Genomic DNA, 22260 nt, shown 5'->3' with positions numbered 1-22260 from the left:
TATTTAGTTTAATTAGTTTAGGTTATTTAGTTTAAATAGTTTAGGTTTAATTTGTTTAGGCTATTTAGTTTAATTAGTTTAGGTTTTTTAGTTTAGGTTTAGGTTTAATTAGATTAGGTTATATAGTTAGCTAGATTAGATTAGATTATATTAGATTAGTTTCATGTTTTAGTTAAATAGTCATAATTAAAGGAAATAAAAAATGATGAAAAAAGAAGAAGAAAAGTAGAATAAGAAGAAGAAGAAGAAGAGGAGGAGGAGGAGGAGGAGGAGGAGAAGGAGAAAAAGAGGAGAAGATGAGAAGAAAAGAGGAAAAAGGAAAAGAAGGAAGAAGAAAAATAATAATAATAATAATAATAAGAAGAAGAAGAGGATTTCTATTTTTTTCTTCTTCTGTTTTTTCTTTTCTGTTTGAGATAATAGATATATTAGATATAAAAAAGAAGAAGAAAAGTAGAATAAGTAGAAGGGGGAAGAAGAAGAAGAACATCAGCATCAACTGTCTGAAGAAGGTGAACTTCCTCGGTCTGAACATCAAACATCTCTGGCCCAGGATGCACCAAAAGATTCGGTTCCTCTCTCTGCTACTCAAGCAACTCCTGAAGCAAATCCTCAACAACCTCCAGTTGCTGATAAAGATTTGGTGCCTGAGACAGCACCTGAACCAGTGACAAATCCCTCTCCACTGAGAATCTCACTCGACACTGCACGACAAACCTCAGATGTTGATCCTTCTGTAGCAAAATCACCTTCAGCTCATCATTCAGATTCCATCATCTATGGTGATGAAGTGCTTTCTATTGAAGATGAACTCAAGTACAGTTATCCTCGCGGGTGACTGCCATTATTTTCCATTGGCGTTGGTGTCGAAGGGCCTTTGTTCAACAGAAATACTCATCCAGTTTTCTTTCGAGAGAGTCCCTACAGCAAGCCCAGTACGTCTGAATCTCCTCGGTTCTGGACTCAGGAACATGCAGTATACTATTCATGAATTCTTTATGATAGCTTGAAGATTTTCCCTCATGAGTTCCCAGACTTTGCTGCTATGAAAAACATTGGTTGTTTCAATCAAATAATGCAAGACATCGGAGACTTTGGTCTCACACATGTCTTAGGCTACCAGCATCCATGGAACAAGGAGATTATTCTTCAGTTTTACGCAACATTGTATATCTCCGGAGATCGGTCCAATAGCACAAAATGGATTATGGAATGGATGACTGAAGGAAAACAAATCAAATGCTTTGCTATGGACTTTGTATCTCACTTTCATTTCCCTCGGTTTGAACATGACAAAACTGAGATTCGGGTTCATAACATTGATGCCATCTCTGATGCACAATGGATGAAGATAAGATTCATGACTACGATGGTCCTCCTCTGCCTGAGCACTTGATCCTCCGAAGAAGAAGTAGAAGAAGTAGATTGTAGGTTAGCTCTTTCTTCTTCTTCTTCTTCTTTAGAAGAAGAAATTTTAGGTTAGTGGGTGGCTTAGGTTAGTGCTAGCTAGGTCGAGGGGTCGAGTATCAAGGGGAATATATATTATTAATTAGTTCATGTTATTAGGTATTCAATTTTTTATTATGTTCATGATGAAAAGACACACTTAAATATTTTATTATGTTTATGTTGTACTAATTTTGTTTACTCTTTGTCATTGCATGTGTTGACAGATGGTGGGCGCGGGTCGAGAGCACTTCGAGCCTCCTTCCTCGGGGTGTGCTGGGAGGGGTGCTATTATTCCACCCCAGCACCTTCGAAGAGCGTTGGTAGACAGCATGACGACACCGACGAGCGCTTCTTCTTCGGCCGGGAGAGGTTGGGGGAAGACGAAGAGGGGTGCAGCTAGAGGTGGACGTGGAGGCATGAGAGGTAGGAAGGCTGTTGCGCCTTCCTCGCCGCCACCCTGTCAGACTTGGACCCGTCTCGGACTTTGGTCCACGAGCCTCGGGTCGCCGAGCCTTCGTCCCACGAGACTCGGGCCCAGAGTCTTCATCCCACGAGACTCTGGTCCCAGAGTCTTCGTCCGGCGTGACTCCGGAGACTAGTGGCCATGCTGATGGTGAGGACACCTAGTCTGACGATAATTATAGCGAGGGCGAGCTAGTTGAGGGGGGCAAGAAGGTCTACCAGCATGGTGGTACGAAGCTCCCAGCCGTGCCGGCGACCCGCGATCAGAGGTGGTTGATTGAGCCTAACTAGGAGAAGTAAGTGCATTTACTCTTTTTTAACCTTTGTCCTTCATGTTTCTTCAAATTAACATCTAATGTGTTGGCCTTGTCATACCACAGGGGTTGGAAATACGGCAATGGTGTCCGCAGGCCCAACCAGGTACTTGGTGTGCTTTGCTAGCGCCACTTCCCGGGGTGGGTCATGTTGCCCGGTGAGGGTCAGGCTCCCAAGCTAGCACTGAGCTATGAGCTGTACGTGGCTGCCCCGGCCCTACCAGAGGAGAGGGTCAATGATGTCTTGTGCGAGATGGCGGCCTACAATGTGAGGCAGCAATTTTGGGTAATTTCTCCTTTACAGAATTAAAAATCAACAATACCTAGTGATTGTACTATTCAGTGTTATCTTGTTCGATTGCAGACCTTCTACAGGTGTCCTGAGGAACACGAGGCGGAGGCGGCTAGGGTTCTCGAAGTCGAGTGCAAGCGCCTACTTCAAAACTTATGGCATGAGGCTAGGGTGCAGGCTATTCGAGACTACTACGTCTCGACTAACATTAGGAGGGCCAAGAAGAAGTGTCGCGCCAAGTATCTGAGTAAGGAGAAGTACATGAAGGTAATTACCTATTCTTAAGGCCTTGTACTTAGTTTCCTTGATTTCATTCGTAGGCGTAACACTGAAATTTCTCTTTGCCTAACTTAGGTGCCCCCGAGATGGTGTGTGTGGATAGGATGGACTGTTGGGAGGCGTTGGTGGATGAGTGGTGCTCTCCCGAATGGCTAGTCGTCCACAACAAGGCCAGTGATAAGCATGCCCAAATGTTGTGCCATGCCATCAAGGGATCTCCAACCTGTTTGAGTATGGGGATCACTGGGTATGTGGTTTGAGCCCTTAATGATTCATGCAATTTCATTCTTCATGCTAGGTTGAACCCGTAACTAATATGTTGTTCCTCTCTTTTAGGCGAAACACAACAAGAAGGACGTGCCACCGCTATACGACCTCTATGACATGGCCCATACTGCCCCGTTCAAGAAGGCCAAGTCATTCTCTGAGGATGACCTCGATCATCCAGAGAGCTTCACCAACATCTCCTCCCACAACAAGCTTGAGAGGTACAGAGATGTTGGGAACCCTACAAAAAAATACACTTCCGTGATGATACGTGTTTGTCACAGTAGGTCGCTTTTTTGTCATGCATGTACATCCATGACAAATTTATGACAGAATCAAGATAGTCATACCTGTGCTGTCGTAGAAGTGTTCCATGACATTACCAAAATTATCATCACGGAAGTGTCCACTTCCATGACGATAAATCGCGCGTCACAGAAGTCCTTTCATCAAGGGTGACCGACACGTGGCACCCACCGTAACGGAACACCGTTAAGCTATCGGGTCGGGTTTTGGATTCGATAACCCGTTAACAGCCCCGACCAATGGGAAATTTCCACGTGTAAAATTCTTATTGGCCGGATGAAACACGTGTCATCTCGTCAGCGGGTCAGATAGGCTCCTATGATACATCGACACGTGGCACGGCCCAACAGTGGCCCATTCCTGTGAAAAGGCCGGCCCGTTTGACTTGGTCAAAAGCTGGCGGGCCGACCCGTTTGACTTGGTCAAAAGCTGGCGGGCCGGCCCGTTTGACTTGGTCAAAAGCTGGCGGGCCGGCCCATGGAAAGCCTATTAACGGCCTGTTCGCATATAGCCCATTTACAGCCCGCTAACCCAAGGCCTGTTACGCCCTATCCGAATTAGGCCCAATAGCGTCATCTGAGCCGTCCACTATGATTCCAGCCCGTTTTCACTTCTGGCCCATGTATATCCCATGACGTCTTTTGGCCCATATGAGGCCCTTTGTAACTCTTGGCCCATTAGCGACCCGTGCTGAAACTGGCCCGTAATGAACAATGTATTACTTTACACCCATTAACGGCCCGTGGTGAAACTGGCCCATAATGAACAGTGTATCACTTCATACCCATTAATGACCCGTTATTCCGTTGGGCCGTTTCCAGCCCAAGTTAACTTTCGGCCTTCTGAGGGCCCATTTATTCTTGGGCTCATTTGCAGCATTCGGTTACTTACGGCCCGTTACTGTCATTTTCTGCTTGTGGGCCAAATTCAGCCCATCGTTATAGTCGGCCCGTTTGTGGACCGTTAGTCTGTTGGGCCATTTTCATAGCATCACCAAATACGGCCTATTAACGGCCCATTATGGTCAGCCCATAAAACGTACGATTTCTATTAAAGGCCCGTCTACGGCCCATTAAAGGCCCGTACAATACCCATAAATGTGCCATCAGCCCATGGATCCTACGAGACGTACAAGGCCCATGGATCCTACGAGACGTAGAAGGCCCATGGAACCTATGAGACGTAGAAGGCCCATGGATCCTACGTGACGTAGAAGGCCCATGGAACCTACGAGACGTAGAAGGCCCATGGATCCTACGAGACGTAGAAGGCCCATGGATCCGATGGCCCGTGAAGGGCCATGGTCGGGCGAATTGGCCCCCATTGAACGATATAGCATATTCAAAGAATTATCCTACTCAATACTATCACCTCTAAAAAGACTACACTATTACAACAAAGAGATCAAGGCATAGAAAGGTAGAATAATCCTATACTATACAATAAAGAAATTACAGCCGATTATACCCACTGGGCATTATGGTTCGACACAGGTGATAATAAAGATACACAAATAGCAAATTACATACACTGGGCAAATACAGCTCATACATCATGGATGCGCAACAACTTAACTCCATTTGAACTATAATCTCTTCAGAAAATAGGATTGGCTGGATTCAGATAGCACAAATTTCAGTCTGCAAAATCTCCAATTCCTTCATGGTTACCTCAGTGTCTTGTTTCATTTTTTGGACTCCTGCATCTAATACCTGCATGTCCAGTCTCAACTTGTTGATTATACGTTGACAATCATGTACACGTTGTCTTGCCACCTCTAGTTGATGCTCGAGAACATCAGCACATTCCAATTCCAATCCATAATCATTCGGTAACGGCCATGCCGCACTGCTCGCAGATCTTTGTGTTGATGTCACTTCATCCTGAAATGTTTCTGTAAGTACACATGACTAGGGCAAAAATATAGTTACAACAGTGAAGCGAACAAGACACTATTTTGTACTACATGGCAAAACAGGACTAACAATAATGTTACATGTCACTTAAAAAATGTTACACGTCATGAAGCATAAGCAGGTGATATTTTAAAAATTATAAAAAAGATAGTATGTGCAGCCTGCATACAAAAATCCATCTTAGCTCACCAGAGGAGCATGATGTTGGGGCCCAATCGAAAATACAGACAAGTTACAAATTTAGACAGCACGTTGCATATAAGTAAGCAAGCATTTGACCATTTTGTGCCTCAATTAAAGTCTTAGGGAGCATAATGAACAGCAGAGGGTTTCATACAAACATACTACAGCAAGAAAAACTATGCAATCATTAGCGTAGTATAAACTAGATTGTGAGCCTCATGCAATAATAGTTGGTTAATAGACTTCAAAGCTTCAGGCACACTTTGGCAGAGTAATTAAATGGTAAGGCCTTTAATTATGTCAACTAACAGTGATACAAGTACCGAACATCAGGCATGATTATTTGGGTATCTCATTAACTGAGGACAAATAAAGCAATTGAAAAGAGAAAATTAACTATGCCTGAAACAAACAAGGAATTGAACTGTTGAGTTGCATACAGTGACTTACCTTAGCAGGTTGAAGAGGCTCAACGCAGCTCCTACTTCTCTTGCAAGGCTCCTTCCTAACATCTTGTACTTGGAAATCCTCAATCTTATCTTCATTGCACCCCCTCTGCAAGGTGACACAAACTAGTTACTCGTCTCCTTGGAAGATAAATATGCATACTTTCCAGTCTGTGAACACAAAAGGATGAGATTATAACAAAACAACACCACATAATGAAACATGCCGCATCTCTTGCACTTGCACACAATGAAATGAGCATTTACTATGTCTGCACTATGTAAAAACTAGGCATACCTTCGAACTGGATCTCCAAGTACTCTTGGAGAGCCTAATGTAGTGTACAGCCAAACCTTTATGTCACCTATGAGTTAGACAAGGCCCCACTACAGTAGCCCTTAGTGTTTAAATCATTGACAAGCTCTGTTAGAGTGTTAGGTCAAGAACATCAAGTAATCAAAGCAAACAGTCCTAGTATGGCTGGCTGATGCAAACAAGCAATTGAACAGAAGTGTGAGCAAATATTACATATCAACAAAAGAAGCAAAGAAGGAGGCTTAAAGACCATCACTTGACTGACCAGATTTATGGGGCATTTAAACATCATGTGCAACGTATGAACTAACATAAACATTGCATATTCCAGATTCTACAATGGAATGCGCATGTATTAGGTTATGCCATGTATGATGATGCCTAAATGTACAGATAGCAGGCTGGAGTGATTCATCATTGCACGCACAATTGAATTGCAGGTTAAGGGCCAGTTCGATTTCGCCTTTTCAGGGCATATTGTCAAAATAAGCCATAAAAGATGTAAAGAAGTCATTTTTGAGTTATGGGCTTGGGCTTAACTAATTTCTCTTTGGAGGGGGGTGTTTCGGGTAGAACCTCACTAAAAATTGAAGGGAAGGGGAATAGTGAAATGACTCTACTGTCTGCCTATATTACACTCAAAATGCAACTGCTGACGCCCGTGTCACACTTGACCCTCAAGTAAAAACAAACACGCAAGCATTCATTGCCCTGCCCGCTTGCATCTCCTCTCCCCTTTCCCTCTACCTCGATCCCCTGTCTGCAGCACTAGGGTTCCTCCAGCGAGCCATCGCCACTGGTCCCATCTGGCCTTGTCCTCGACGATGCTATGTCCAGCTAGGCTACATGGCCGGCAGGTAGGGGCAACCCTGGCTTCTCCTCCCTCTGGCACCGCCCCTCATTCTCATGGTCTCCAGCAGCTGCTCCACTGTGGTTCGTCCAACGCACTACTCCAGTGGGCGCTGCACAACTATGGCTAATGCCACACTGCGGCAGAAGGCACCTTATTCCCCCTCCCCTCCTCCCAGGCCATGGCCTTGAGGTGCTGTTGAAGGATGAGCTCATCCAACAAGGTGAGGATCTCCTCTGTTTTTTGCCAAATTTTCATTCTGATCCACTATATGATGAATTGCTATGAGCTGCTTTTGCTGCTGCTATATGATGCATTGCTATGAGCTGCTCCTGCTGCGGCTATATGATGAATTGCTATGAGCTGCTGCTGCTGTATGATGAGTTGCTATGAGCTGCTGCTGCTATATGATGAATTGCTATGAGCTGCTGCTGCTATATGATGAGTTGCTACAAGCTGCTCCTGCTACTGCTATATGATGAGTTGCTACAAGCTGTTCCTGCTGCTGCTATATGATGAATTGCTATGAGCTGCTCCTGATGCTGCTATATGATGAATTGCTATGAGCTGCTCCTGATGCTGCTATATGATGAATTGCTATGAGCTGCTCCTGCTGCTGCTATATGATGAATTTCTATGAGCTGCTGCTGGTATATGATGAATTGCAGACTGCTGCTGCTGTATGATGAGTTGCTATGAGCTGCTGCTGCTATATGATGCTTTCAGGTGGTGCTGCTATACGATAATAACCAGCCACTTGGACCATCGAATTTCAATAAATAATTGTTCTTCATTTAAATGTGGGTCATGCGTTCTTCGTTTAAATTAGGCAATGGGATCTCTATGGAAAACATTGACCAAAGTAGATTGTGCCAAGTAGATGGTATCTTTGTATTTGCATTGTGAGCAAACAGTGATGGTCTGTTTTCCTATCATATTAATTACTGCACTGGGTTCAATTTGTGATGTTTGCAAGTCAAATTAATTTCCATATGGGCAGCAAAATGAAAAAAATATAATGCAATCTAGACTTCCACTGATCATACCAAAGATAAGCTGAAAACGCAATGAAAATAACTGGTTGGCTTATTACATGGAACTTATATTCACAGGTGCTTATTTTCTTAGGATAACTCATAATAACTGTCCCTAAGAAACTTGGCTAATAGAACTGGCATACAAATAACATGTCACGATGATTGCAATGGAGGAGTGACGTACCATAGCACACTGTATAGGCTCACCGCCGCCTCTCCTTTTTTTTGCGATGTTCCATGAAATTGCCACATACATCTTGTACTTTTTCATTGTGTAACCCTATCTGCAAGTTGACACGGCTAATTTCAGACATCTCTACATGATACTACATTGCATATCCCTTGCGCATATTTAAACCACCAATTAACGATTGTGTGCGTACCATAATCTAGCCATGACTCTGTATGCTGGACTAGCAGGCACTCTAAGGGAGCCTAATGTAGTGCACTGGAATTCCTACATGCCACCTACGATTTTGTGTAATGTACTGCCCCTATTCCTAAATATATGTCTTTGTAGAGATTCCAGTATGGACCACATACAGATGTATATAGATGCATTTTCGAGTGTAGATTCACTCATTTTGCTCCGTATGTAGCCTATAGTGGAATCTCTAGAAAGACTTATATTTAGGAACGGAGGTACGAGGTAGTATCATGTATGACATCTACATATCTAATTTAGCAGCCAGTAGTAGAAATCATTGTCTGCATAAAGGGATTACTGGTCGAAAATCCTAGCAAAGCACGCTGGCAGGCACAGAACAATACAAGAGAGAGAGAGACACGCTTACAAGATCATAGCAATGCCTCAGTCCAGGATCTTGGTTGGCCAAGCTGTTAGATCCAGAAGAAACATCGTCCTTGTAGTTTTTGCCAGCTGCATAACAGGTAACAGCGACCGGTTAGTATATTTGAAGTACATCGGGCAGGTGATGCTGGATGGGTTTAAAGGTGACAAGTACCTAGGCCGTGGCGGGTGCTTGGCATCTCTCCAGACTGTGGGAATCAGGTTAGAAACGTCGATGGTGATGACGCTGCGCTGGCTGTCGGGGTCCGGTAAGGAGATCTAGAAATGTCGAGTAGGGTGTTTGTGGAGCGGCTCCGGTAGGGTGGACTATGGTGTGGGCGAAGCGGATCTATGGCCGTGGACGAGGGTGTAGGTGAAGCTGCTCCGGTGGTTGGGTTAAGTATGGTGTCGACGATGCGGATCTGCGGCCGTGGACGGGGCGTCAGAAGCTGCTCCGGTGGTTGGGTTAAGGGTGGTGTCGACGATGCGGATCTGCGGCCACGGATGGGGCGTCAGAAGCTGCTCCGGTAGGTTGGATGAGGGTGCGAGGAAGCGGATCTGAGGCCGTGGACTTGTGAGTTGGCAAAGCGGCCCCGATAGGGTTGAGAATGGTATAGGCGAAGCTACTCCGGTAGGGTTGAGGAAGGTGTCGGCGAAGCGGCTCTGGTAGGGTTGAGGAAGGTGTCGGCGAAGAGGATCAGAGGCCGTCGACGGGGGCGTCGGTGGGGCGGCTCCGGGGGGTGTGGACGAAGTGTCTCCGGTGGGGAGTACGAATGAGCTGCTGCAGATGCGCGGCGGTTGATGAGAGTACCGGCAAAGCAGATCCGGCGCCGTGGACAAGGCCGACACTGAATGGGTTGTGGTACAGTGGTGGATGAGCAGTCTACTTGTTTCTAGGGGAGGTGGGAGGGGTAGATGTGGCCGCAGAAGCAGATCCGGTGACGTGGACGCCGCTGGTAGTGAATGGGCTATGGTACGCCGGTGGATGAGCAGTCTAGGGTTTTGAGAGGGGAGGGGAGAAAGGGGGATGAAGTACGGACGGTGTGCCGTGTAGTTAGTCGTTTTTGTGGGAGGGGGAGAGGAAATGGGGGTGCCGTGTAGTGGGGGAACCGGAAGTTACCAAAGCAGCCCCGACCTATCATGTAGATGAGGGCGGTATTATAACTATTGGTCTCCGTGCACCAAGGACAACAAGGGGATTTCGCATGCTAAAGACTAAGGTGGCGGAAAGTTTAGAAGGAGGCGGGAGATTTTGCCGCCCGCAGGATCGTTCGTATCCAGTTTCAACTAATTTTGGACCGTGCTAGCGGGAAGGTCATGCTAGACTGTGTACACGGGGCACGCATCAGCAGTTAATAACTGGTGTGAAGTCCACCCCAGAAAAAAGACAATAACTCGGGATGATGCGCCGATAACTTGGACGTTCACACGGGCGCGGCCAATCGTACGGGTGTAGTGGCGCGTTCACAAAAAGGGATCAAACGCTCATCCTATGTATTTCTCGTGTAAATAGATAATTTAGCGCCATTGGTTATTTACTTTAAACATAATGCATTGACGTGTTAGTGTAGAGGCGCACAAAAAGAAATGGATATTGTAGTCAGCTACTTAAAAGTGTTACCTCATACGATTACATAGCCTCCATTTCATAAATTGTGTACCCGTTGAATTCATATATGAATATTACATATATTACTTCAAAATAGAAACTTAAATCATCCAAGACTAATGAATTTGAATGCAAGAGTAACAATGGTGCATGTTCATGATAGCTACATTGGTTGTTTGAAGAAACATCACTGTAACTTTGGCATGCACAACTAAAAAGGCTTATTTAAATAGAAAAAAATGTTATATGTGAGTGTCCAATCCTTATAGCGTTGAATCAATATTGTACCTTTGGCCACGATACGAAGTAGATATTGACTTATGTTCAAGCGATGCACGTCCACGATCGCTAGATAGTGATACGTCAATGAATTGTGCAATCTCTCTCACACGCATACATATCTCATTTCCCTGTGGGCATCGGAATCACACACGTGCACTTCGTGTATTTATCTCCCTCCGTTAGGGTTAAATTCGTCTTTCTACCCCGTCCTACAAGTCTCTCACATAGAAACACACACGCTCTCTATGTCTAACACGCCCACCCCTTTAATTCCGCCCACCCACAGGCACTAATGTCTTTCACACATATGCTATCTACCTATCCCTTAATATAGCTAGATATGTGTCACACAAACTCCTTCTCCCTACTAGGAAGATGCCCATGCGTTGCACGGAACATCAAGATGCATTTGTATGAGAAGTTTATCTTGTGGGAGAAAAGGATGAACGAGGGAATGCCTTATTTGCAAATGCGGAGAGGGGTGTGGGTATCTTTTTTGCAAAATTGCCATAGTTTCCTTCCTGTCCGTCGGATATAAATCGGATGGCCTATATTGCAGGATGGCAGGAACACCATCATCACCAACTCTGTTTTTATAAGAGTAGAGATATGTGAGTGTCACTACCCCCCCTACACACACCCACACTTCCCAACACCGAAGGAGTAGGGTGACACCTCGATCTTGATACTAATCTATCGACTAGCTTCTCTCTCAAACATACACACACACACACACTACCCGGCACCGAAGGAGTAGGGTGGCACATCGATCTTGATAATAATCTATCTACTCCTCTTTCAAACACACACACACACACACACACTCACTAGTTGTGCCTCTGTGTCTACCGCACACACTCTCAATATGTCTTTCTCTCCCTCCCCCCCAACAATGACAGCAGAAGGGTGACAACTCGATCTGATCATAATCTGTCAATTGGTTTCTCTCTCAAACATTGTGTCTCGGTGCCTCGCTCGGTAGCCCCCTCGATATGTAGACTTCTCGCGCGCGCACAGCTGTAGTGACGATGACGCTGAACCCAGTGTGCCTTGTTTTTATCGGCCTCATGTGATAGTTTTCACCCTGTTTTCTGTTAATTAACAAGGCAACCTTTTCTTTGTTACTACTAGTGAATCTGAAGTCATTCGGGGCAGACATAAAATATATCACTTCAACCCAATTATCGCAGCAACTATTTTAGAAGAAATTAGCTAACTGCCAGTGCGTTGCACGGAACATCAAGATGCATTCGTATGAGTAGTTTATCTTGTGAGAGAAAAGGTTGAAAGAGGGAAGGCCTTATTTGCGAATGTGGAGAGACGTGTGGGTATATTTTTGCAAAATTGCCATAGTTTCTTTCCTATCCGTTAGATATAAATCCGACGGCCTATATTGCAGGATGGCACGCACACCATCATCACCAACTCTTTTTCTACTCCCTCCGTCCGAAAATACTAGTCATCAAAATGGATAAAAAGAGATGTATCTAAAACTAAAATACGTCTAGATACATTTCCTTTTATCCATTTTGATGACAAGTATTTCCGGACGGAGGGAGTATTTGTCTTTTTAGAGATTTCAACAAGTGACTATGACCGGACCTTACCAACATACTCAAAAAAGTAGTCCATAATTTTGATGTTACCCTCTTTTCTTGGCGGTGCAGTGCCATCTAGATACCTCATAAATAAATCAAGGACAAATCTGACCCCTTCCTGAAAATACATACGGAGCAAAATGAGTGAATCTACACTCTAAAATATGTCTACATACACATCCGTATGTGGTACATTTGAAATCTGAAAAAGACAAATATTTAGGAACGAATGGAGTATATATAAGAGTAGACATGGAGATATATCTCCAGCATGGTCTACAACAAAAATGTGCTGGGCTGGTTAGCACCGGATGCTCGCAATGCGATGACATGAGTTCGTACTCTATCTTTTAACTTTATATTTTTATATTATATATTACTCTACTTATTTGATATATACTTCTTTCACCATTGTACTGACAGTGGAACCCACAGAGTACTTAGAATACAAGATTAATGATTGACTTGTTTCTTTTTAACTTTCTGTACGAAGCTGTAGCCACCCTGCAAGTCACGTGTACACTGTGCATGCAATTAAGTTTTTATAGGGGGACAATCATACAGGCAATTAGCTCAAATGGATTGGATGTCACTCTATTATTTCCAGCATAAGAGCATCTCCAACGGCAGCCGGCAAATTTCCTCCCGCTTCCTTAAGCGGAGAACGACATCAAACGCCATCGGCATACATTTTTACAACTCTAACCAACCAGATGAAATTTGTGGAAACACGGACTGATTTCATATAAGCATGAAGGATTTCGTATAAAAAAGCCGGATCTTCATATAAACATCATGGATTTCATTACATTTACATGAACTAAGAGGTGCCAATCCGGCTCTCTTGTATAATTAGTACTCCCTCCGTCCGGAAATACTTGTCCTAGAAATGGATGTATCTAGACTTATTTTAGTTGTAGATACATACAATTTATCCATTCTTAGAACAAAAATTCCCCGCCAGCTGGAGAGGGAGTACATAATCTAAATGGCCGCCCGCGGATCCCTTTGTCTTCCTCATGTCCGTCAGACACTTGCGGGGTCGATGAAGGTCCTCAGAAGAGACGAAGCAGCAAAGAAACCACCTGAATCCGCGGTCATTGCCTCGGCGGTGGCCTTCATGGGTCCCAAGTGGTGGCGGCCTCCCGTGTTCTACTTCTTCTCGATGATGGCGGTGGACACGGAGAAGCTGGCCACCGACTCGTCGCTCTCCACGCACCCGGCTTCTGTCTCTGCCTGCATGGCACTGCCGCAGGCACGGGAGGCGCGCCCACAGACACGGGAGGCGCGGCCACCGTAGACACTGGTGGCGCGGTACGACGTGGCAGCGATGGCGCCCGTACCGGCGTGCTCGCCGCCGTGTCGGCGTGGAGCAACTCGCCACTCCTCATCGAGCTGAACTAGAGCGGCGAGTTGCTGAACCACGCGCCGGCTTGGGGCGGCAACTGGCTCCGTCAGGCCAAGCGAGGTTGGTGAAGCACGAAGTGGCCTCGCCCGTATCCGGAGGGCTTGGCGGGCCACCCAGCCGGGTTATATGCCGAAGAATGGCTCATCGGAAGCCATCAGAGGAGTGGAGAAAATGGTGAAGGAGGAGATGGGGGAGTGGCGGAGGGGTGCGATTCTTGCCCGCTGTTTGTCTGGCCTCGTGTAAATAGAGGGCGGACGGTAGGAGCTTGGCCGGCGTCTGGCCTCGTTTAAACTGAGGGCGGACGGGAGGAGCTCGGCCGGTGTTGCGTTTAATTCTGGCCCGCTCATGAACGGACGTGTGGCCAGAGTAGGATTCTCGGTTTGCATGCGGGTTTAACGGAGGGGTTTAATGGAGGCGCCGGGCGTGCAGCGGGCGGCGCAGTACTATTCGATTTGACAGTAGTAATGAGCCGTCAAATCACAAAGGCCCTCGCCTCTAGTGAAACCGACCGAGCTAGACTGCCCCGCCCTCTAGCCTTTTAAAAAATGTATATACTCCACTTTTGTATAGTAGTAGTATCGATGGATTGCGCCATGGAGCAAAACTTGAAATTAAAAAAAAGGTGGTACATATAGAGAGCGCTCGTCGCCAAATTATGCATATAATACTATTAAAAAGGCTTGTCACAATAATGGTGTCCAGCACAAGTGCACAACCCACCCCTCAAATAAAACTAAGCACCCTGGAATTCTTTGACAAAACTAAGCACCCTGAAATTCTTTGACAACTAAACTGCTGGCTATATGATGTTGGCCATATATATTGTACGTATATAATATGAAGAAACGAGTGGTAGTACTGTACCAACTAAAAGATGAAATGTAAGAAATACTTGTATGTACATACTGAAGAGTTAAAGTAACAAGAAGAAACATAACATAGTTCTGCTGGGGGCTCAGCACAACACACCCCTCAAATTAAATTAAGCACACCTGAAATTAAACTTTGCAACTATTCCGGTAGACACTGCATTACAACCACCATGAGCAACGACACTGCCACCTTACTCGGAGTCCTCGTCCACGTCCTCGACTTCGTCCTTGTCCCTCTTCCTCTTGGCAGATACTTCTTTGCTTGGACTGCACACTTGGCTGTTGCTCTTCATCCAACCCTTGTAGATATTGAAGCAAAGGTAGCCATCCATTGCAGCGTACTGGATGTGGTCTATATCTAGTACATTCCGCTGCCATGCATGATGATGAAACGTGTATGGAGGTTTCTCCAGTTTACCGTACGAAGGATGAACCATGGCTCCTGGCAGGGTCAGCATTGAAGGCTAAAGAGAGGACACCAGCCGATTCTTCTAGAGGTCGAAGGTGTTGCCTACAATGAGGCCTACCCGACGCAGGACTTCTTTGTCGTTACCAAAGTCTACAGTAACGAATTTGACTAGGTTGCTCCTGAGGAAGTCCTTAAAATTCTGGCACTCAACATCGGCATGGCATATGTGGTAGACCAAACATAAGTCATGCACGCAAACCTGGATCACGGCAGGCTTCTTCCTCTCTTCGTCCTTTAGATCCTTCTCTCGTCCTAGGACTGTGGTGTACTCAACATCTAGCCCAGCAACCCACTCATCATCTTAGTTTTCGAACATGCGTCTGAAGCGAGAAAGGCATCCTTTCACCGTCACGGAAGAACGGGTGTAGATGACGTCGAACTCATCGCCGGTGATGGTTCTAACCTTGTACTCACCGCCGATCCTGGAGATTTGGGACACCATGGATTTGGGAGGAGGGTTAGGATTAGTGGAACTGCCGTAATGTGAATGGACGGGACGACTAGGAGCGAACCGCCATAGTATTGAAGGATGTGCGGGGACGAGTAGGAACGAACTGCCAGCGTGTGAACGACAGGGTAGTGGCTTTCCATTCTCCCATGATACGGGCTTCCAAGAGCCCTTGGATCTGAGATCGAACGGTTGCATGGCGTGATTCTAGACCTATGGGTGAATATCCTATCCTGGATGGTTATTCTACAAATTTTCAGCAACTTAGCATGCGACCGTTTGATCTCAGATCCAAGGGCTGCCAGCAGCCCGTATCGTGGTCGCACCTACCACGACCGTCGCGTCGCTCGTGCGGTTGCGCCCTTGGAGATTTAACATGGTGCGTTAGGCTATCTGATGTTTGGCATGTTATACATAGTCATCACTTAGTCACTCATACTACAAGGGAGTATTCGATTTGAAAGCGGGCGGCACAGTTCCTGATACGGCTTTAATGTAGACGAGGGAGGGAGTAGCGGTTCTCGATATGTTGAATGGCCAATGCATCCTCCTCAATTAATGCATGAGGGAAGTAATGGGAGGAGGTCCGGGAAAAGAGGCTGCACGATGTGAATGCAATGCAGTTTGCCCTCATTGCCCTCATATAAAGGCGCCCCTCCATTCCAATGCATCTACCACATCGTACGCACCTAAGCATTTACCTAAGCACCTACACTAAGGGAAAAAGAGCTCACTCCAGACCCATGGCGGCGATGCACGTGAGCGGCCAGCGGCTGCGCCAGATGGTCCACGACGCCGGCCTGCGGCATGGCGCCGAGGATCTTCTCCAGACGGTGTTGGAGACCGGCTGGTAGATGGCCTCCGTCGATGCCAACTATGACTCTTAGTTGGACCAGATGATCATTGACAACAGCAACAAGTTCACCGTCATCAAGAAGCTCGCGGATGACATCGCCGTACTCCTCCAGCCCGCGTGCCCGGGTTCCTCATTGCCTGCCACCCTAATCGGCCTCCATGGCTGGAACCTCTTTCAAGCACTGGTGGCCCTGCGACTGCCCGCCGACGCCACGAAGAATGTCCACCTGGAGATCGCGCTCGCCGCGAGGCGCCTCGCCCTGCAAGAATTCGTCGACCTACACATCCACGTGTATGAGGAAATCGTGTACATAGGTATCTACAATGCCAGTGAGTACGCTACGAGGTTGGCCTTCCTCAACTGGCTGGAAGCCTTGGATGCCTTTGCTGAGAAGCACCTCGGCCTCGCCACAAAAGCGGCCGCTCCTTAGCCGCCGGTCGGTGGCACGGCGCACTAAGTTGAGGAGCAGGAGGTCGTACGTTCGTGGATCCATCTTTCTTCTTGCCTTCTGTAACCACCACTGCGATCGCATCATCGTGGCCTTAATTCTTATTGTGCTGTTGCATTCTCGTTCCAGTCAATACCGACATGTGCGATCCCTTTGCTTAATTATATGCATCACTGTAACTAGTACTCGATCCGTCAATTTATAAGTTGTGCTTACCTTTTCCATCAACTTCGTGCAACGCGCGGGCATCTTGCTAGAAACAGTAGAATATGTCTATATAATCTGTATGTGATAGTCCATTTGAAATCTCAAAAAGACAAATATTTAGGTACGAAGGGAGTAATATATTAGGAGTATATCATGCACACAAAGGCAGAGGAGCGGTGGGGCCGAGAGGGATGAGGGGCACGTCAGGGGGATGAGGATCCCCTAACGCGAACAATCCTACCATTGTCACTGACATGTGGGACCCATAAGCGTGGGTCCCACCTGTCAGCGAAGGAAAGGCAGGGCAAGGCAGTTAGCCATGTCAGAGGATCCATGTCCATGTCGGGGGACGTCGTGCCGTGGGTTGGAGCGGCGTCGTGGGAATCGCCTGTGGGTGTGGCAGTGGTAGAAACAAGAAACGTGATGGTCGCCATGGTTCAACTTCCATGGACAAGCTATCATGTCTGCTGAGACATGTACATCAAAACTAGAGTGTTTATATTTCAAGCACGTGAACAACTATTATTCTACTACTTTGGATCCATTGAAACGCACGGGCCAGCACATTGGTAGTAGTAGTGTCCATCTCTATCTCTAGAGGCCTTCCCTTGTTCATCCTTTTCTCTCACAAGATAAACTACTCATACAAATGCATCTTGATGTTCTATGGAACGCACGAGGATATTTCCTTGGGGGTCTCTCCAGCGCGGCATGGCCGTAGTTGCAAGTTGACGCCCCTTGAGATGCCGACGTTGAGGGGCACTCGGATTTCCTCCGATGTGCAGGTAAGATGAGTTTGATCACGTAGTAAATGCATTCTAAAGACTACTTCCGTGTCCATTTCCTAATTCTCCCCCTGCCCACTGTTTCACAGGTTAGGCTCGGTGCGAGTGGAGATTGGCTTGCATATGTACGGGAGGGTACCAACATCAATTTGCACAACATTTACAACAGTGACACCGTTCCCGTAGAACCTTTGTCCAACATTGGGATCAGCCATGCAACGGGCCACCGCATGAATTGGTACGATGGAACCACGGTGAGATTGAATAAGAAAGCACGAACCTTGCACATGGCGGTCAAAGGCGGACCATGCTGTCTGCGGCCGATTTGATGCCGTACGAGTAGGAAGACGCTGTGCTCCTTTCTAACCGCATCTTCGCGGTGACAAACCAGGGGACTTATTTTGTATGGGACACATCCTACGATATACTCCCTCTCTCCCAGTTTATTTGTTTTGAATCTTTTTGTTTTGTAAGTTTCAAATTCAAATATAGAGTTCCCCATCACATGTTGAGATTACAATGTCCATTAAATCATTGCGTGCATGTATAGTAAAGAAACAAATCTCGAGTTTGGCACGAGTTCGTGCTGCGGGAGCACCACAAGCCCTGGCGCAGGAGTTACATTTCCCTCTCAGGGCCGTCAGGACTGAGCTTCAGCGCCTTACTACACCTAACTTTGAGTCAATAACATGTGGACCCGATAGGTGACTGGTCCACATGTAATGCTCCCGTAGGCAGAGGGGCAGTGGGAAAGAGGGGTGAGCCGCAGGTCGGGGGACGTGTGGTTTCATGGGTTCGAGCGGCGTCGTGGGAATCGCGGGTGGCTGTGGTAGAAACTTCATGCTCGCCGCATTTTAGGTGGCCCACATGTCATGCACACAAAGGCAGAGGGGCGGTGCGGCCGAGAGGGGTGAGGCACACGTCGGGGGGCGTGGTGCCGTGGGTTGGAGAGGCATCGTGGGAATCGCGAGATGAAACGTGATGGTCGCCGTTGTTGAACTTCCATGGACAAGCTATCATGTCTACAGACACATGCATTGCATACCGATCACTGGAAGGAGTAGCAGAGAAAGCTATATATGCGGATAAATAGTTCCTTATAGTCAAGCAGACCCACTCTACTACTCTGTTCCAAAGACACGCACACCATCGAAATAGTCCATCTATATCAATATACACTGAGAGGGAATAATTTTTTTACAAGAGAGGAAATAGTTCATCCATCCATAATGCCCTCCTGCTGGTGCAGCCTTTTCTTCTTCTTCTCCTTCTTCTTGTTCTCATTCTCTGTGGGAGACGGCTTCGCAACAAGCTCTTTGGACCTTGCAGCTATCTCGAAACTCACATGGGCATCGAGGGCAGCATATTTATCCACTCGTACGTCAAGGGATAATTCTCCCATCCAGACGACCTTAATGCCACCGTCTCGTCACCCTTCTGAAGATTTGTACCGAGCACAAAATTTGCTACGTCGAATAGGGATGGTGTCTGTTTATCACAAACTTCTACAGGAATTTTGATTCTGGTTTGTAGGTCAGCGATGCTTTTCAAATCAAGGTTTTACGACTCCAGCTTCTGTTTGTCCCCTTCGATGGCTGCCCCACAGAAGTATACGTCCTCCCGAGACAAGAAATCATGAAGCTCACCTGGTATGGAGGGCGAGTGTATGATGTGGTACACCAAAACATCATCTTTGAGGCACAGCTGAAGGACGGTAGCACGCTGGATCTTCCCAGGGGCACGCTCCGTGTACTCTGCGTCGAGACCGATGACCCTCGTCTCTACCTTTTCGAGGGAGTTGGATACATTGTTGATCCACTGCCGAACAACCCTTGGGTGGACGGTGACGGTGGCAACTATGCGCATCGAGCCTTCGACGAGGACATGTTGGACGCTAAGAACCTGCATCTCAATCTCTTTGGCCATTTGGAACCACTAGAACGGAGGGCTATGGTTTGGAGAATTAGGATTAGATGGCTAGTCTAACTGAAGTAGTAGATGATTATTTAAAGAGGTTAAAACAATGTGAACGCAGTGGGGTTTGGATGCAAATGAAGATGAAGGGGAGGTGAAGAAGCCGAGGAGAATCGGTTCCCGATGGAGAAGGAGTAAATGGGAGAAGTGGCGTGCAGGCAGTTGAGTATACGGCTAGGTAGACTAAACGAAAAGGCTATGCGGGTAGACTGATGAGTCGTACCTGTTCGTGTACGTGCCCATCCTTCCTGATAGGTGGGACCTATGCAAACAGATAAAAAATGTGTCATAGTTTTTTTGAGCGCGTGAGTGGGAGACACAACATTCTCTGGTTAAGGAATACTCCCTCCGTTTAGGTGAGTATAAGTCACCTCATGAAAATCAGGTTTTCCCAAAACCTTTAGGCCTCCTTTGGTTTGGAGGAATTTTGTAGGATTTTCATAGGATAGGATTTTTATAGGAAAAATTCCTTCAAAGCTCTTTGGTTTGTAGGAATGAAATCCTATTCCTATGGAGGAATTCTTCCTATCCTCCACATTTCATAGGAAAATAAACATTAGTCTAGACTCAATGGAAAAAATCCTACGGTGTGAATCAAAGGGCATCTCCTTTTCTATTCCTATGCATAGGATTTGAGATGCATGTCATCTCATTTCCTATGACTTTTCTATTCCTATGATTTTTTAATCCTATGAACCAAAGGAGGCCTTAGGCGTGGAGCATTAACTTCCTGCTCGATCCCCTCCCAGCCTCGTTAGCCAGCGGTCTCTTCCTCTGCTGTCACGTTCTACCTTTCCATTTTCCTCTTCTCAAGCGTGGAACGATCTGCATGCCGTCCTTGATGCACCAGAATGACCACTGCATGCATCGCGGCAGAGCATTGATTGGGCATGCACGAGAATTTGGTTCTGCTCGCAATATGGATGATACCTGAACGATGAAGTGAACAGGCATGCTAGCATGGGAGACCTATTTATGCTATACAATACTGGAGTACTCATGTACCTACTACTACTACTACTACTACTACTAGTAGTAGTAGTACAACTGTGGTACACTTGATGGTCAAAATACTATTCATCTGGTCCTCACAGTGAAGTGACAACACCCTGCGCCTGACACTAGTCCAGGCGGCATGTTCGGGTTACCAAAGTCAGCCTCACCCTGTGCACAGTGCAGTCTGTCACCGCTGCTGTACAACACATTGGTGCCTCACCTCGTCTCCCTTTCCGCTCCCATAGCACCACTCCATCTCCATGTCCTTCTCCGTCTCCATCTCATTGTGCCCCCGTGTACCGTCGCCTCACTCGCCTCCCCAGTACCACTATTCCCTCGCTAGCCGCTCCAGCACCTACATCCTTCTCCCCCGTAAATCAAGCCCCCTTCCAAACCCCACCATGGCCGAACGCGAACTGCGCAGCATCCATATGAGCCGCGATTGGAGCAATCTCCCCAGTGACATCCTCGACCTCTGTTGTTCGTGTATGGATATGTTGAGCGCCCTGCGGCTGGCTGCATGCTCGAGGGACATGCACATGGCCATCGTCGAAGCGAGGCCTAAGCTTTTCAAGACACCCTGCTTGCTGCTATCTGGTCTTGCGAGATTCGCTCACCATGATACGGAGGCGTGCATGATGCCCCTCGACTTCAATCCAATCTCCATTAGCCGAAACTTCTTTACAGGTATGTAGTGGGTCGCCATACATCATTTCCCTCGACATCGATCCGATCACCATCGCCTGAAACTTCTTGGCAGGTATGTACAGGGTCGGCATGAACTCCCACTGGATGGCTGCCTTCAGAGAGGACGGTAAAAAGTTGGTGCTCGTGAACTTCCAGACCTCCCATGAGATTATCCTTCCTCCGTTGGATTATATAGAGTATTACCATCGCTGTCCAAGTCATCTAGATTACTACGTCAGTTGGACAGACCTTGTTTTGCAGAAGATTGTAATCTGCCAAGTGCCCACATGACATGCGAATTACACAGACTTCAAGCTAATTGCCTTGTTCGACTGCGGACTCGCCTATCTTTACGCCGATGCCTTCTTTAGCTGGAGACAACTCGGCTCGCAGTGGATCATCGTCAAAGCTGATACACACTTCTGTGATGCTATTGAACACAATGGCATCATCTACGCGATCGACAATGTAGATGGCACCACGTATTGCTGGGACGGCGCGTGTAAGTTGTTCCCTCTCATGTTAGTTTCCTCATTTTCATGATGTAGAAACATGCACCACACTGTTGGTTTCATCTAACCATACATTAGGGAAGTAATTGTGCATATGGAGAACTCTATATTTGGAAGTAGTGAAATCCTGCAATGCTTACCATGTGTACATACCTATATTTGCCCTTCAGCAATCAATGGCTAGAATAATATCCTCACAAAA

This window comes from Triticum dicoccoides, chromosome 5A, assembly GCF_002162155.2.
Source record: "Triticum dicoccoides isolate Atlit2015 ecotype Zavitan chromosome 5A, WEW_v2.0, whole genome shotgun sequence".
Classification (NCBI taxonomy): domain Eukaryota; kingdom Viridiplantae; phylum Streptophyta; class Magnoliopsida; order Poales; family Poaceae; genus Triticum; species Triticum dicoccoides.
This window is presented reverse-complemented; position numbering follows the sequence as displayed.